We start from the raw sequence: 16,768 nt of genomic DNA, 5'->3' as shown, positions 1-16,768 counted from the left end.
CATGGGGACAGCTACCTTTTCCCTCCCTTCTTCTTATATCAGAGAATTATCTGATCCCCGAATTTAACATTTCTAGAGAATACTGGACACCATCTCCTCGGGCATCTTCCAGGACTTCAGTAATTTCCCCTAACCCTTTGGTGTCTTTAATCCACTGCTTTCTATTCTCTGCCTTCCACCCTTTGGTCTACAAATTTGCTCAACTTTTTCTTTATTGCCACACACACACTCTTGCGTGCACATACACACGTGCACATCCCCCCCTCCCCCCGCACTACTCACAATGTTTTAATCACTGCAGCCTTTCATTCATGCTGCAAATTGCCTTGTATAGCAATTATCTGTTTACATGACAGTTTTCAACTGGTCCAGCGGTTTTTAATCATTGTTGTGTCACAGATCCCCTTGGGAATCTGATTAAAGCAATGGACCTTTTCCCTGAAGACATGCCCCCCACCCCTGAGCCCAACACACACTCACGACTTGTACATGCAATTCCAGGTCATTCACTGACCCCCACAGAGGATATTACTACCACTCATCAATACTTCTAGTTCTACTCATGTTCCAGGCATGCTGGAGAACCACACTTCCTTGCTGACTTGAGATTAGTCACTGCTTTGGCCAATGAAATACGAGAGGAAGTGATGTGTGCTAAGCTTTAAGAGCCCGGAGGTGCCATGCTTTCTTCTTACACTGCCTCAGTAACTTCTGTGTTCCAGGTAATGACGCTCTGTCGGCAAGGGTTGTGGAGGGTGGAGCACACAGAGCAGAGCACCTAGCCAGCTGCAATGGACATACAGAGTGAGTAAGAAATGAATCTAGTTGTTTGGAGTGGCTGCAATTGGGGATGGTCGGTTCCGGTAGCACAACCCAGGCTATCCTGCGTGACAGCAGGGTGCTCGCCACTGGATATGAAATTACCTAAGTCGGAAAGATCCTAATGAGGGAAGTCTAAGCTACTCTCCTTCCTGTTCCTAACCAACAAGCTCCTTTCACTTCATATTCTTGCACTCTTAGTTCTGTCTACCTGCAAGACTCTTCCCCTGGTTCTTCCCAGGACTTCTCATCCTTTGGACCTCAGGTGATAGGTTACCTCCTCAGAGAGCTTCTTTTTGGCCTCATTCCATGACCACCATTCACACCCCCCACCCCTTTCTGTCTTTCACAGAGCACATCATAGCCTATAATGATCTTACCTATTTTCTGTCCCTCAGGTTTCCTGTCCCTCTGAATTCACATTTGCATTCTTGTTATCAACAGTGATTCATAAATAACTAATGCCAAGCCACTTTAGCCCCACATGAACTTAAGGAAGCACATTCAAAATATGGACTGCTTTCATTTGTTTACTATAAAAATAAAACCATAAGCGTTCAACTTCTACTTTACACTTTCCTAAACTTTGTTAATAGAAGAAAAAGCTGTAACTAAAAATGTTGGACAGACATCCAAATGTTTGGATGTGCAGCAAGAACCAACCACTGAACCTTGGTTTTCACCCAGTCACCATTAAGAGGTCAGCTTGACATTTTGGGCTCTTTTCAGATAGTTGTGGCCAATAGCACTAACAACCTTTGGTCCCAACCCAGTTAAATAGTAGTTTTTGTAATTCATTGGCATACATGTTTGTTTTGTTTGCCCTTTTTCTTCCCTTTCACTTGGGATATGCACCAAACAATCTTGCTTCATATTGACAAGGAGAATGAGTCCTTAGGTTCCAGAAAGTATTGAGTAGCTAAACCTTTGTTATGCATCCAGAGATATAGGTATAATATCTTGTTACAGAGTAAATAATTCATACTTGTTCAACGAATGAATAAATAAAATCAGTATAAAATGACTAAGTATTTGTTTCATTTGTCTGTGTTATAGATAACTAGTACCCTAAAAGACAACTATTCCAATTCTAAAAAAAACATTTCAGCTTTGTTTCACCTGCATACAAAACATGTTTAAAATGTTAGAAATGCAAAACTTGAAGTTAATTGGTAACTCTTCTATTTTCATGGTCTTTATAAAATGTGTTAAACAGTCTTAACATTTGATAAAAGATTCAGAAGTTTCTATGCTATCCTTCCAGCATATGATAGAATTCTATCATTGCTAATAAGCCTGGTTTGGAAACAAAACTAACTTAGTTTAATTTTGTTTTTTTTTTTATAAACTATTTTTGGTTTTCTTTGAATTTCCTATGTGGCAGTGTATACTGCAAAATAGTATCCCTTAAAATATTCTTATATTTTAAAATATACTTATAGGGTAAGAGCCATTACCCTAGCTCTTTTAGAATATGTGTAATTGGCATGTGATAGCTACATTTTTCTACTTCTATTTTACAAAAATCCACATAGGTGACTTAATAATAACATGATTTTTTTTTAGGATGAGGCTGCATGTTTCTGCTCTCTACATTGCTTCATATCAACTAATTTTTAAGAAGAGATTATCACCTGCCACCCCATTTTAAGTGAATATGGGTAATCAGATGGGGCTTAATGTCTTTAAAATGGGAAATGCATCAAACATGCTTGCACACACATTTGAACACAGATAAAAAGATATATTTTTTAATTGCTTTGCAAACAAGGCTGGTCATTTCTCAATTCCTCATCACTACACACAGCCTTCAAAAATTTTTTACAAATGCTTCTCTTTTGTTCTACTGGGGCATTTCAACCAAACACATAAAATCCACAGATATAGTTGCTATAGAAATGCACAGGGGATAAACAAGAATGAATTATGCAATCAAAACTTGCAGCTGAAGGAGGGCAGTAGCAAGGTTTATGTTTAATAATGCTGACTGTATTTATTCTTGACTTTATATATACTCCAAATTGAATGTTCTGAGTCCTAAATTGGAAGGTCCTTTTACTACCCAAAATAACACATCTTAATGAAAATATTTTAGCAGGCATTCCAGATTAGGAAATCAATACATGCCAAGCCAAAAATAGTTAAATTTAATGAATAATGAATTCAAGTGATGCCAATTACTTTCCTTTATTTCACACAAAATGGTCTTTATATGAAATGAAAGAAAGAGAGGTTTCCTACATGAGTTTTGCAGACACCTTGGCTCTCAAAAATAAATGCTTCTTCAGGTTTCTACATGTCTTTCATTTATTTTGCTAAGGAGCTTATTTTGAAATAGTGCTCTATAGCAGCACTTAAGATTTTCCATTAGGTTTATTAACGAAAAAAAAATCTTAAATTAAATCTCCTAAAAAAACATTTGTCTCTGTTTTTGACTTGTTTGGAGATTACACTTTAAATGCTGAATTACTAACAAGGCATCTGGTAAATGTGATTGTGGCTATTAAGCTCTTGTAGCCTTTGATCTTGCTAATTAAGTTTCATAAGACTTTAGAGAGAAAAAGTTCCATCAGTCATCTTATTTAGACATAGTTTGAGAAAAAATTATTTCAGCAGAATGGTACAACCTGTATTCTAAAACCAAAATAATATTATAAGTGTACAACAATGACACACCCATTCATATTATAAAATTTAACTCCTATTTACCAATAAAATCAATACAATCAGCTTATGAGAAAGAAAGGGGGGGGGGGAATGGGAGGGAAATCCTCTCAGAAAATATTATAGAAAATTAACCTACACCTTTCTCTCTGAAAATATTGACCTTTACAATTTCTGTGAGCCTTCTGGTTTATACTGCTTTGACAACATTATAATCAAAATTATATGAGTCAGCATTTTAATTAAGTACACTTTTCAGAACCTGTTTAAAAGAGTGGAGGAGCACAGGTTGTGGTCTTGGATAGGCAAGAGTTCAAAGCCAAGCTCCAACATTTACTGTGGACCTTGGTCAAGATTTAACACCTTCAGTCTTTTTTTTTATTCATAAATCATAAGGCATTTATCCTACAATGATCTGAATTTTACATCTGTGCTCCATTAAAATTATTTTGATGAAGGTCACCAATACTCCCTTAAGTTTAAAATCTAATATTTAACTCTTATATTAGATCTCTTTGCAATATTTGACTCTAACATTTCATAATTCTTTGAACTGTTTTTCCTCAAACTGACCTACCCTTTTTCTGCCATTTTTTCTTCTTTTCTGGGAGTTTATTATTATTCTCTTGTGGATTCTACTCTATTAGTTAGATGACCTGTGTATTCTTCTTCTCAGTGGTCTTCCCAGGAAATTCTATCCACCATTGCTCCTTCCCCTGGCTTCACCCATCACCTATACCCTGATGACTGCCTTGTATATGCCTCCTTTCTGGACCTCTGTCCCCAACTCTTAGCTCTCATATTACTACTGCCTATTAGACAACTTCACTGGATTGTTCTATCAAGTACTATTCAAAACTTCCACCCATGTAGACCCAGAAAACTAGAACTCATCCCACACTCCTTGCTGTCCCTCCTGCTCACATCCCACCCCCACCCCCTTAATCTACAGAAGGATATTGATTCTACCTCTAGACTATGTATTCTTGCTCTGCCGCTGCCTCAGTTCCTTTTCTCATGTTTAGATCAATGAAATAGCTTCTACATTATTCAGAGTAGTCTAAACATTGTAACAGAAAACATTTGTAACAAGAGTTTAACAAAAATCTCTGGCTCAGAACAATACAATTTCTTCCTTCCTGTGTCACAATCCAGTGTGGTGTTGGGCAAGCCTCTGCTCCATTCAGGTAACCAGGCTTCCTCCATCTGGTGGCGATACCACCTTGTCATGGCATGGAATCTGTGTCCAAACCTGGCAGGCAGGCAGGCAAGAGAGAGAGTGGAGTTTGTTATGGGCCTGGTCTATGTACAATGGTGGATGAGGTACAGGATAAAGGCAATTAAAACTTCTGTTCAAAAAGGGGAATAATAGGAGATACATAGTGTTTACTGGTCTATTGCAGTTCTGAAATCCTGCTTGGCGGGTCTTATTAAAGCCCCTACCCTGCGGAGAAGGGGGGTTATTTGATTAAACTTTAATTCTACTGCTCGGGAATAATTTCATTTTCCTCTTTCCTCCTTGCACCTCAAAATTTTAGTTCTGATCATCTATTTATTCTCTTTGGTCACAGCTGAAATGAGTGTTACCAAAAGTCTGAGAGCCAAAATGTGATTTTACAGCTCAGCCAATGAGCTTTTTTAGTCTGACATTTTGAACTTCTTGACAACACAAGTTCTATCAAAAACATGCTGGACTTCTAATGTACTCACTTCCATCTACAATTCTCAGATCCTTCTCTCCCTTCCCTCCCCTTCCTCTCCTTAACAGCTACTTTTATCATGGTTTCTCATCAGAAGGCTCCACTCTTAATCTGATCTTTGACAGAACTAAATCATGTTGTCCAACTAAAAAGTTTTACTGGACTTTTGTGGCCCCAAATGGAACAGTTGGCTCCCCAACCACTTTTCACCCCAAGTTTTTGGACTTCCCGTTGTTTTCTAGTCAACTTGAAAACTGGCAAATTCTCTCTGAACACAGCTCTTTGTTGAAACACGCTGATTCTTTTTAAACCATCCCCTAAAACAGTGGTTTCTCAAAGCGTGGCCCAAACATAGCTAGGAATCCCAAAGACCCTTTTAGTGAATCCACAAGGTCAAAAATACTTTTGTAGGGGCACCTGGATGGCTGAGTAGGTTGAGTATCCGACTTCAGCTCAGGTCATGATCTCGTGGTCTGTGAGTTCAGGCCCCAGGCCGGGGTCTGTGCTAACAGCTTGGAGCCTAGAGCCTTTTTCGGATTCAGGGTCTCTCTCTCTCTCTGCCCCTCTCCCACTCATGCTCTGTCTCTCTATGTCAAAAATAAATAAACATTAAATAAAAATTTAAAAATACTTTTGTAAAAACCCTCAGTTTATTTGCCCTTTTTCACTGTGTTGACAACATTTGTACCAATGCTACACTACAATGAGTGGCGGTGGGTAAATCTGCTGGTCCCTTAGTGCAAATGAAGGCACATGATCTGCATTGTGTACTGTGTCATCGGACTTTGCATCCTGTTTGTCACCATATACTCATTTTTTTTAAAGCCACTTTTGCTTAAGAATGACCTTACTGAAACAGGCAAAATTATTCACTTTATTAAATCTCAACCCTCGAGTACAAGTCTTTCACACATTCTGTGGGATCAGAAGGAAAGAACACATAGAGCACTTTTGCTGCATACCAAAATACAATGGCTGTCTGGAGGGAAAGCAATATGTGATTGTTTGAGTTGCGAACTGAACTCCTCTCTTTTTCATGGAACACCATTTTTACTTGAGGGAACAAGTGATAAACAAAATATGGTTATTCAGACTTGGGTATTTGGCAGTCGGTTTCTTGAAAATAAATGAAGTGAGCCTGTCACTTGAAGGCGAACAACCTGACAGTATTTGTTGCCAATGATAAAACTTCAGCTTTCAAGTAAAAATTAGAATTTTGGAAAAATTGTATCCTCCACCATGTGCTCGCCAGCTTCTGAATCCTTAAAGACTTTTCTGAAGAGATCAGTACTGATATTAACAAATGCAATTTTTAGAAACAGTGTATAATGAAGTGCGCCAAAGGTACAAATCCATGAAACAATATTTCCTAAGTAACCAATGTAAGATATTACAAAATCAGGCATAGGTAAGAGATCCCTTACAAGAACAAGTAAACCAATAGATTTTAATGCAATAGTGTGGGAGAAGTTCCTTGATATAGTTTCAGATTCCACATGGCAATCAACTTAAATTATCACTTGCTGAATCATTATATGGTATTAAAACATATCCTCAATTATCTGAAAAGGCTATTAAAATACTCCTTCAGAAGGAGATTGGTCTTCCAACAAGAAATACCTACATATCTGTGTGAGGCCAGATTTTCCTCATGTACTTCAACAAGAACAACATATCACAACAGAGTAAATGAAAAAGCAAATGAAAATCTCTCTGGCTTCTATTAAGCTGGACAACATAGAGTTTTGAAAAAATGTGAAACAACGCCACTTTTTTTTTACCAATATATTGCTTCTGTTGACATAATAGATTCACGATTATTTTCAATTCATTAGCATATTAACTTTTCAGTTTTGATATTAATATGGTAATTCTTGCTAGATACAACCCATAAACAAAAACTTCTTGTGATCCTCAGTTTTTAAAAAGGTAAATGAGTCCTGAGACGAAAGTTTTTGAAAATCATGGTCCTAGAGAGAGAATCAGCAAACAGTGGCCCACAGGTAAAATCCAGCTGCATGCCTATTTTGTAAATAAAGTTTTAGTGGAACATGGCCATATCCATATTCTTACATATCGTCATGGTGGCTTTCGTGCTATAACAGCAGGAGCTGAGTCCTTGTCACAAACATGATATTGCTCTCAAAGCCCCAAATATTTACTATTTGGAACTTTAGAGAAAAACAATTCCAATATCTCCCCCAGAATTTTGGTTCTCAAGCTTGCCTGCATATCAGAATTACCTGGAAAACTGTTAAAATAATACTAACGTCCCTTCTCCTTCTCCAACACATACACACAGAGGAATTAAGTCAGAATCTCTGGGGTGCCTGAGTGACTCAGTGGGTTGAGCATCCGACTTTGGCTCAGGTCATGATCTCAGTTCCGGAGCCCCCCACACTGGACTTCGTGCTGACATCGCAGAGCCTGCCTTGGATTCTCTGTCTCCCTCTCTGCCCCTCCCCCACTTGCACTCGTGCTTGTGCACTCTCTCTCAAAAATAAACTTTTTTTTTTTTTAAATGAACCTCTGGGAGTGGGGTCTAAGCATGGATAGTTTTTTACAATTCTCCAAGTGATTCTAATATGGAGCCAGAATTAAGAATCACTATCTTCAATCTATAAGATTTTTAAGCACAAATTGTGGCTTATGGGCTTCCAGACAACATCCAAGGTTTTTCCCATTTAAAACATGGGTTACCATATTTCAAGCCCCTAATATTCAAGCCCCACTGGCCGAACACTAAATCAGTGTCTGTTACAGCAGCACCCCACCGCTAGGTGCAAATTTCAAGATCAGTCAAGTTAGGCTATCTACTGTAGCAAACACTTCTTAAATTTCAGAGACTAACATAATAAAGGTTTATCATGCAAATCATAGTGCAACGTGCTTTGGTAGGGGTCTCTGCTCCACAAAAGAACCCAGTTGTCTCTAGCTAGAGATTCTACTATTCCTGGAGGCCTCAAAGAAATTGCTGGATCCTTCCACAGCCAGCCAGCCAGCCAGCCAGCCAGCCGGTGAGGAAGAAAAGAGCATGGAGGGTTGAGTGACAGGTGTTTTATGGGCCAGGACCACAGAAAACATACATAACTCCTCTTGGCCAGAACTCATTCTTACTGGCTACAACTAAGTGCAAAGAAAGTATTAAAATGTAGCCTACCTTTCTGCCAAAGAAGACAAGCAAAAACAGTTTTGGTCCATTAGCTTATCCGGGCACAATCATTTTCCTTACCAGTCTTCTACTTCTAGTGCTATGAAGTACCTTCATGCCCCTTGTGATAGGCAGAATGGCTTCCTATTCCCCAGAACCTGTGAATATATCTTACATAGCAAAAGAGACTTTTGCAGATGTGATTAAGATCAAGGACTCGGACAAAGGGAGATTATCTTGGATTATCCAGGTGGGCTCAATATAATCACATGAGCCCTTTCTGGAATGCACTAAGAGATAGATGGGAAGACAGAAAAGGGTTCAAGAGATGCAATGTGGAGGCAGAAAGACAGAGGAAAGAGGCCATGAGCTGAGAACATAGGCAGCCTGTAGAAGCTGGGATGGGCAAAGAATGGATTCTCCTCTAGAGCCTCCCAAGAGGAGGAAAACCATGCCAACACCCTGATTTTAGTCCAGTGAGACTCAGGTCAAACTTCGGACCCAAAGAATTGTAGCACAATAAAATCATGTAGTTTTAAGCCACTAAATTTGTGGTAATTTGTTACAGCAGCAATAGAAAATACACCCTTCTCTTCCATGTTCCCACTGCTATCAGTGATGCTCCCAAAATTTAAATCTTAATTAGTTGCTCCTCTTCTGAAAATTCTTTAATGGCTTATTGGTCATTCCCTTAATAAATACACAATTCCAGCCACTTTCCCGTCACCAAGATTGTTGCACTGGGCGAGGTAGGCATGATTGCTGCCTCCGTGCAGCTTACATACGATGACCCAGGACACAATCAAAAGACCTTAGCATGTCATTCAATGCCTGCATGATCTACTTCTGAACAACCTGCATAAAATCCTCTCATTACCCGTCTTTCTGCCAGAAAAAAAAAGGGGAAAAAAGCAGAGACTTAAGAGTCTTAACATAATGTACTCATTAACATTCATTCCATTGTCTTCCATGGACCTTTTTATTTTTTTAATGTTTCTTTATTTTGAGAGAGGGAGATTAAGAGAGTGAGAGAGAACACGTGTGCATAAGCAGGGAAGGAGCAGAGAGAGAGGGAGACAGAGAATCCTACACAGGCTCCAGGCTGTCAGCACACAGCCTGATGTGCTCCATGGCCCTTTTTAGGAATGTCGCTGTCCACAGTGTGAAATGGTTTGTTCTGTCCCCCTACTCCTGTGTCCACCTGGAAAACTTCTACTTCTTCCTTAAGAGTGATCTCAAATGTCACTCCAGAAAATAAGTCCACTCCTTTGTTCACTGCAGATTTGATACATGTAATTGAGTACTTATTTCACTGATTTTAACTGCCTCTTTCCCTGCCCTTATACAGCTTTTAACAGATTGAGAGAGAAGTGGCTGGCAAATCTACTTCTAAATAAAGGCTGAGAGTTTGTTCTTTCATTCATTCATGCTCTGAAAAGAAGTTCATCATTAAACATACTTCACCAGAACTTTATTTTGTGGGAAGATTGATAGTACCATAAAAACACCAAAATAGAAGACCAGACAACTTTCTAAACCTCTTTTGCAGTATCTTTCCCAGGATGCAATTCCTATCCATTTCAAAGAGCATCTTTCCTGGAGAACACAAAATAGAGAGGAACTCTGAGAAACGTACCAAACGACAATCATTCCGAATAGAACTACCACAAAACAGATTCTGCATGTTCCTCTTTTAGTGAATTTCTCTTAAATTCATGAAAGTGTATAATACCTATAATTTCAACACATACCTGCAACAGATAACCCTTCGGTGGCCTGTTTGTAGGAGTCATTTCATCTGGATGAATTCACTGCATGTGTGTACACAAGAACTGGAAGAAAGAAATCAGTCTTTTACAAACATTTTGAGTGTAGACTATAAAACTTATGTCGTGAAGTTATTTTCTCATTGTTTAAGTTTTTCTTGAAAATGAGACACTGGTCTGCTTCACACACTGACACATTTTCCTGGCACAGGCAAATAGTTCAAGATGCACATTCTTTTTAATTAAGTGGACAAGGATCTTCCTCATCAATTATTCAATTTCCTTGCATCTGGATCGTTTATATTCACCACTGTTAGCGTTAATATATTTTACTCAGTAATGTAGTAGTTGAATTGTTACCTGATGAGTAATTTACTGTTTATAAAAAATATTTTGATAAATTATTACTCTCACTATTGCAAAGCCATTTGGCAGAGCCGAATTTTAATGCATTTTCAACCATTTCTTGAACTATTTTGCACCCACTATGTGTAAGGTAAAGAGAGAGATAAGAAACACCTGTAGAATAATTCCCAGTTGGTGGATTAAGTTTATTGACCATAGACACATAATTTTCAATATAGGAGTCCTGAACGTCAATACATGAAGTTTCTCTGAACCTTTATCCTTCGTTAAGACCTCTCACATTCAGAATCTAGCAGACATTGAATTCCTACTGGCCCCTGTGTTTAGTTTTCTTACACACTAAATATTAACAGTAATTAGGTATTGTCCTCATCCTCACCTCTCAACACATTATCAGTTTTCCAGTGGGCATTGATTCTGTACTGTGGGGTCTAACCCGCTAACCACAGCGGTACAGAGTCGCTAGGGAATTATCCCTCTAGGAGGACAGGAATTCTTCCTACCCCTTAGTCAATGATCATTAAAACCAACCAATACATTGTTAAGCTTAACAAATTGAAATGGCTGTAGGGACTCATTTCTGTAAGCACAGAAAATTGCAATGGTGAAGTCACAATTATCCAACAACTGGGTTTACAGCTGTATCCACCTTTTCGATAATCAAGTCTACAAAAATGTACCCACGCTTCTTTCTGCTGAACTCAATCTGGAAGGCTTCTAAAGCCTTCATTTTCATGCAGGTTTCTGAAACCAAGGAAGCAATTGCATCTGAATGAAGTAATGACAAACCCTATGAAGCAGAAAAAAAGTTTTTCCACCTAACATAAGCCTTATTTTAAAAAGGGGGGGCTAGGGGGTATTTCCAGCCTATATATTTCCAAATAGAATATTCTCTGAGCCATTATAAAAATTTGGCTGCCAGAAGAGTATCTAGTTTAGTAAATATAAACATGGATACCTAATATTTTAGGAAAGCTTTCAACTACAGGTAACAAACAACCTAAGTAAAGTGTTGTGTTTTGTTAAATTAGGGAGTGTTTTTCTTTTTTTCCCCATACAGAGAAATCCAGTTACCAATGCTAGATTGGTTCAGCAGATCAATCATGCCAAAGACTCAGCTTTCCTTGACCTTCCCTCATTATTACAAAAAGGCAGCTGCAGCTTCTATAAATATATCCCCTCTCCACCAAGGAGGGGGAAGAGGATAGGACAGCAAGAAGGGATGGTGCCAATATCTGTTTTAACAGGTAATATCCTGCTTTAACAGAAAGCTCCCAGAACATGTTTGTATCTCTTTGGCCAGAATTTTGTCCCAGAGTCACCGTTGGCCTAAAAGTGACAAGAGAGAAGATGCAAAGAGAAAAAGAAAAGCAACTTCAGAAATTCAAAAACTGGCCTGACACTTAAAGCTAGGCCTTAAATTGTTAAGGGCTAGTGCAGCACTCACATATAGGCCTTGGTATTCTACTGTGGACCACAGACAACCTTCCAAATCACCATCAGTGACCCTGATGAATAAAAACAAGACTATTTCATAACTTCTCTAAGCACAGAAACAAGGTCATTGTGCAAACCACAGAAATACCAAACATCTCCATATCCTAAACTGATGCTCCTTTCCCAATTCTGATTTTAGCCTCACTTTACTTCTATCACCTCATACACAAGATTTTTGAAAATGCCCAGAATTATCCCCAACTCCTGATAACATCCAAACCAGGACAAAGCCACTTCCTTAAGCCATCCCCCCAAATCACTTGTTAGTCCCAATCCTATGATAATCCTTTCAAAAATTTCTACTGAAATGCCCCATGTTTTCCTAAGGAAGGTCTCCTTCCTGGCACCCAGTAATAAATCCATCTTGTCCAATCATAGGTGTGTGCCTGGTAGTCTGTCACTGGACAACACTGACAGAAGATTGGCTCAAACAAGAGTATTCACAACACCTGTGTTTCTTTCCAGCATATTTTTAATTAAAATGCTGCGCCTTGATATGCTGTGCTTCAAGATCTGGGATATAGTGAACCGAGCATAGGGTGAATAATCAAGAGATAAGGGCTCTAGTCAGTCTTGTCCAGTTAACTAGGTAAGTGACTCCAGGTAAGTCATTAGGGGACAGGAAAGGAACTGACCTCACAATAGTCAAGTGAGCCAGTTAATGTTAAACATGTGTCAGAAATGGCAAAACTGAAGCTCCAGGAGGTTGAGTACATTTTCCTATTTACTTTTGGCAAGTGACAGAACCAGGATTTGAACACAGGTTTTGACTCTAAAGTCTAGAGGTTCTCCATGACACCAAGTCACCTCACCAAGTTTTACCTTCTCCCTCTGTAAACCGACCAAATAGTTGAACTAGAACTTTAAAGACCCTTTCCATGCACCATTCTAGATCTCTGAAGGATGAATCATAATATTTACATTTACTTTTTTAGTCCCACCTGATCCATAGGTGAAAGGTACAGGAATAATGTAAGGTGATGTATGCTGATGCATTTTTGAATTTGAGCAAGCCCTTTTCAAAAGGGCATAAATCATGAATTTGATCTACCATTTGAACTCCCATGGTGACTCAATTTTCACTTCCTTGTAAGTTAAAATAGGACTACTTCACTTAAGGAACTGTGTGAGAGCCTATAGAAAGGGGCTGAGAACAGTAAAGCCTTAATAATAAAAGCAGGAAAACAGATCTGAACTTAAGCACTTTAACATTTGCATATTCACGTGGGATACCTTTGCAAACCAGTAATAGACAAACACAAGAAAATATAATCACACAATTGAATAAGGACAAATGTAAAATATATGCTTTTTAGTCTCACTGATTTAATAAAATTTTGTTTGTTTTTTTAAGAGAAATAGTAATCAGCAGTTGAGGCTTTGGGGAAATACACACTGAAGGACTAGAGGAAAAAATGTCATTTTGTAACTTGCTTTTGGAAGACAATTTGTAACATGCATCCAACACTTCTATTATTTTTGCATATCACCTTCGACCCAGAATTTCCCTCTGAACAAAAACCACACATGTGTGTAAAGAGTTAGCCACAAAAAATGTTTGTGAAAATACTATTCATAATTGGTGAAAATAAGTAAAAAGTTAAAAGAATAATAATAGAAGATTGGGTAAATAAATTGTGGTTTATTCATGCAGTGGAAGTCTTTGGATATTAAAAATGTAAAGAAAAAACGATGATATGGACAAATGTTTAAAACACATTGCTAGGTTGATAAATGAAAATTACAAATGAGTGAGCTTCTGCTTTAAATAGATGTGTATATATAAGTGTTGTTATGAACTATTTTTGTGCCCCTAAACTCATCTGTTGAATCTAATTCTAAATGTGATCGTATTTAGGAGGTAATCAGGTTATGAGGCTGGAGTCTTCTTGAATGGGATTAATGCGCCTTTAGAAGAGTTGGGAGAGCTACATGGCTTTCTTTCCCCCAAGTGAGGATACAATGAAAAGTCAGCAGTCTGCAACCCGGAAGAGAGCCCTCATCAGAATCCACCCATGCTGGGACCTTGATCTTGGAATTCCAGCCGCCAGAACAGTGAGAAATAAACCTCCATTCTTTATAAGCCACGTGGTCAACAGTACTTTTTATAGCAGATAAAACTGAGTAAATTAGGGGCGCCTGGGTGGCTCAGTCGGTTGAGTGTCCGACTCTTGATCTCGGCTCAGGTCATGATCTCACAGATCGTGAGCCTGCTTGGGATTCTGTCTCTCCCTCTCTCTCAAAATAAATAATCCTTTTTAAAAAACTGAGTAAAATGGGTATAAATGCATTTTTTTTTAAAGACTCACATGTGTCTAGTAATTATCTCTGATGGGATTATGGGTAGTTTTATCATCTATTTATATACTATTCAGATGGTAGCTGCACTTGTAAGCAGAGCTTAACAGAGAAGTTGAATCAGTATGTTGTACACCTGAAACTAATGTAACATGGTGTCAACTCAAAAAGAATTTCTTTAAATATACTGTTTAGTATGTCAAATGCTTATCTCACTTGCCCTTAAAAAAAAAAAAAAAAAAAGTTAAAAGGTAAGCCCTCACCATGCCATGAACTAGCTCAGACACCAAGCCAAGGGCCATCTCTATTCTGAGAACCACGAATACCCTTATCCTAAGAGGTTTTTCAAATAGTTTTAATTCTCTGCTCTGCAATTTGGAAATCTAGAGTGAAAGGAATACTGTATGTGTAAACATAAATTTTTAAAAAGCAAAAATTATTAAAATAAGAGTTATTTATCTTGTAAGATTTTCCATTGTGGTATTAGCCACATTGACTTCTGAGTTATAAAAGCAATTTGTTTACTTGGAATATTTGCTTTAACATGTTGCTTTTTTTTTTTTTAAGCCAATGCAATGTTGCAAACCAACAATTGTGCAATGATATTTGGAGAGAGATGGTATCACAGCAGAAATGTGTGTTTAGTTAGTTTTCCTTTGGGCACTTTTTAACATAAAGGACTTTTAAAAACCAAAAAGTATGTGCCTTATTTAACAGCTACATTAATAGTATAAATTTAAACCCTACTAAAATGAGAAGTTGAAGAATTAGTTTGCCCACGTAGAAAATATTACAATAACCACCTTGTATTTGTTGTTCATGGTTATTTAGTTTTTTAAATAAGCACTATTTTATTTCCTCCTCTCATCCCCGCTGTGAAGGAGATAGGGTTATCCCCATTTTGCAGATGAAGAAATTAAGGCACAGCAAGTTTTAAATAATTTGAAAGTTTAAATAACTTTAGCAAAATCATACAGCCAAAAAGAGGAGAACGTGGATTTGAAGTCAAGTCTCTGACTCCAATCTTATGTTCTGGTCACTACGTACATTGTTCACTATGTATTAGACTCCTTTGGGATCACATTGTATGATGTGGCTATCTTTCTCATTCATTACATATTGAGCTTAGAAAGATCTCTTCACACCATAGGATGGACTATTATGAAGCCATTCAAACTCGATTTTGAAAAACCTTTGATGATTTGGAAAATACCCACAATTTAAAGTTTTACGTATATACCATGGAGTTTGAATATGTAATTGGTATCCTCTTCTTCCCCAGCTTGGGATACAAACAGACTGCAGTATATTTCAAAGCACAACTCCAAGTCTCCCAGTATCTTTTTGAATTCTTTTCCCTAGTATGTCCAATTATTCCCATGATGCTTATTCTATTCAGAGGACCAACATTGTTTGCTCTCATCTTGCCCCTTGATCCCTTGTAGGTTGGATGACTGCATGATAACTGCCCTGTTGATGCTTGTTCTTCCAGAACTTCCTTCTGTATTGATGTTTTGTTTTCAGTGCTGGAGACTCGATAGCCATGCCTGATGCAGCCTCCTGTATAGATTACATACTGGGTATTCCTGGGGTCCTTGCTTACCACTATAGCTGCAGCAGAACCAAAGTAGCCTATAAAGATGGGCTTGAACAGAAACACCTCCTCTGGGCTTTGCCAGAATTTCCAGCTCAGACTTCAGTCCAGAAAAAGGAGTTCTTAATTACATCAAAGGATACTCCTATGTCAAATCTGGCTTGAGCTCCCGAAGCTGCAACTCTTTGGGTTAATGCACACATACACTTTTATTCAAAATGATAGGGTTCCAAAAGGTTCTGAATTAAGCTCCTTGGAGAATCAGAACCAACCTTCCCTCGCTACATTTTCCTATTAGTATTTTAACTTAACCTCTAGATGTGCTGTTTATCAGATAGCAGGGCATTCCTTTGCATTTTATGGACATCTGAACTTGGTCAGTATCATCCCAGTCCATCCTACTGGATGCTTTAATAACTTTTAAACTAAAAATTATCCCAAGGCTGAGGTTTCCTCATAGGAAATCCTGTTTCTATGAAACTTCTGTATAAAAATGCTGCCCAAATTTCCTCTGGCAGAGTCTAAGTCTGTGTACTCAGAGATATGCCGAGGAGGGTCATTTGACTGCCTTAGTCTCAGATGGCCAACCCCATAGCACTTGTAAAAAAAAAAAAAAAAAAAGGTGCTGTTACAAGGTTATGCATATTTACTAATTTGCATAGAAAAATAAATGAAAAGGAAATAATTACATTAATTCGCAGAGCCATGAAAGCTGTACAGAGCACAACGCCAAGGGAAGCCAGTTAAAAGGACTCCACCAAGAGTACCCTCTGTTATTGCCTTGCCTAGTGACTCTGATGGTGGTTATCCTTCTGTAGGATGGATAATATAGTATTGAGGGATTTTTATTTGCTTAAAAATGATGCCACACTAATGCTTCCATCTGTGGTTTAATTTTTTTTTTCCCTTTCTC

General features: G+C 38.1%; 1 long non-coding RNA gene across 1 annotated transcript; it reads left to right on the top strand.

The window, feature by feature from the left end:
• Positions 1-681: 681 nt before the first annotated feature.
• Positions 682-2,574, top strand: LOC122468097. Its single transcript, XR_006293134.1, has 2 exons — positions 682-804; positions 2,386-2,574. It is a non-coding gene; the product is annotated as an uncharacterized LOC122468097 (long non-coding RNA).
• Positions 2,575-16,768: the final 14,194 nt, after the last annotated feature.

This window comes from Prionailurus bengalensis, chromosome B1 (genome assembly GCF_016509475.1).
Source record: "Prionailurus bengalensis isolate Pbe53 chromosome B1, Fcat_Pben_1.1_paternal_pri, whole genome shotgun sequence".
Taxonomy (NCBI): Eukaryota; Metazoa; Chordata; class Mammalia; order Carnivora; family Felidae; genus Prionailurus; species Prionailurus bengalensis.
This window is presented reverse-complemented; position numbering and strand designations above follow the sequence as displayed.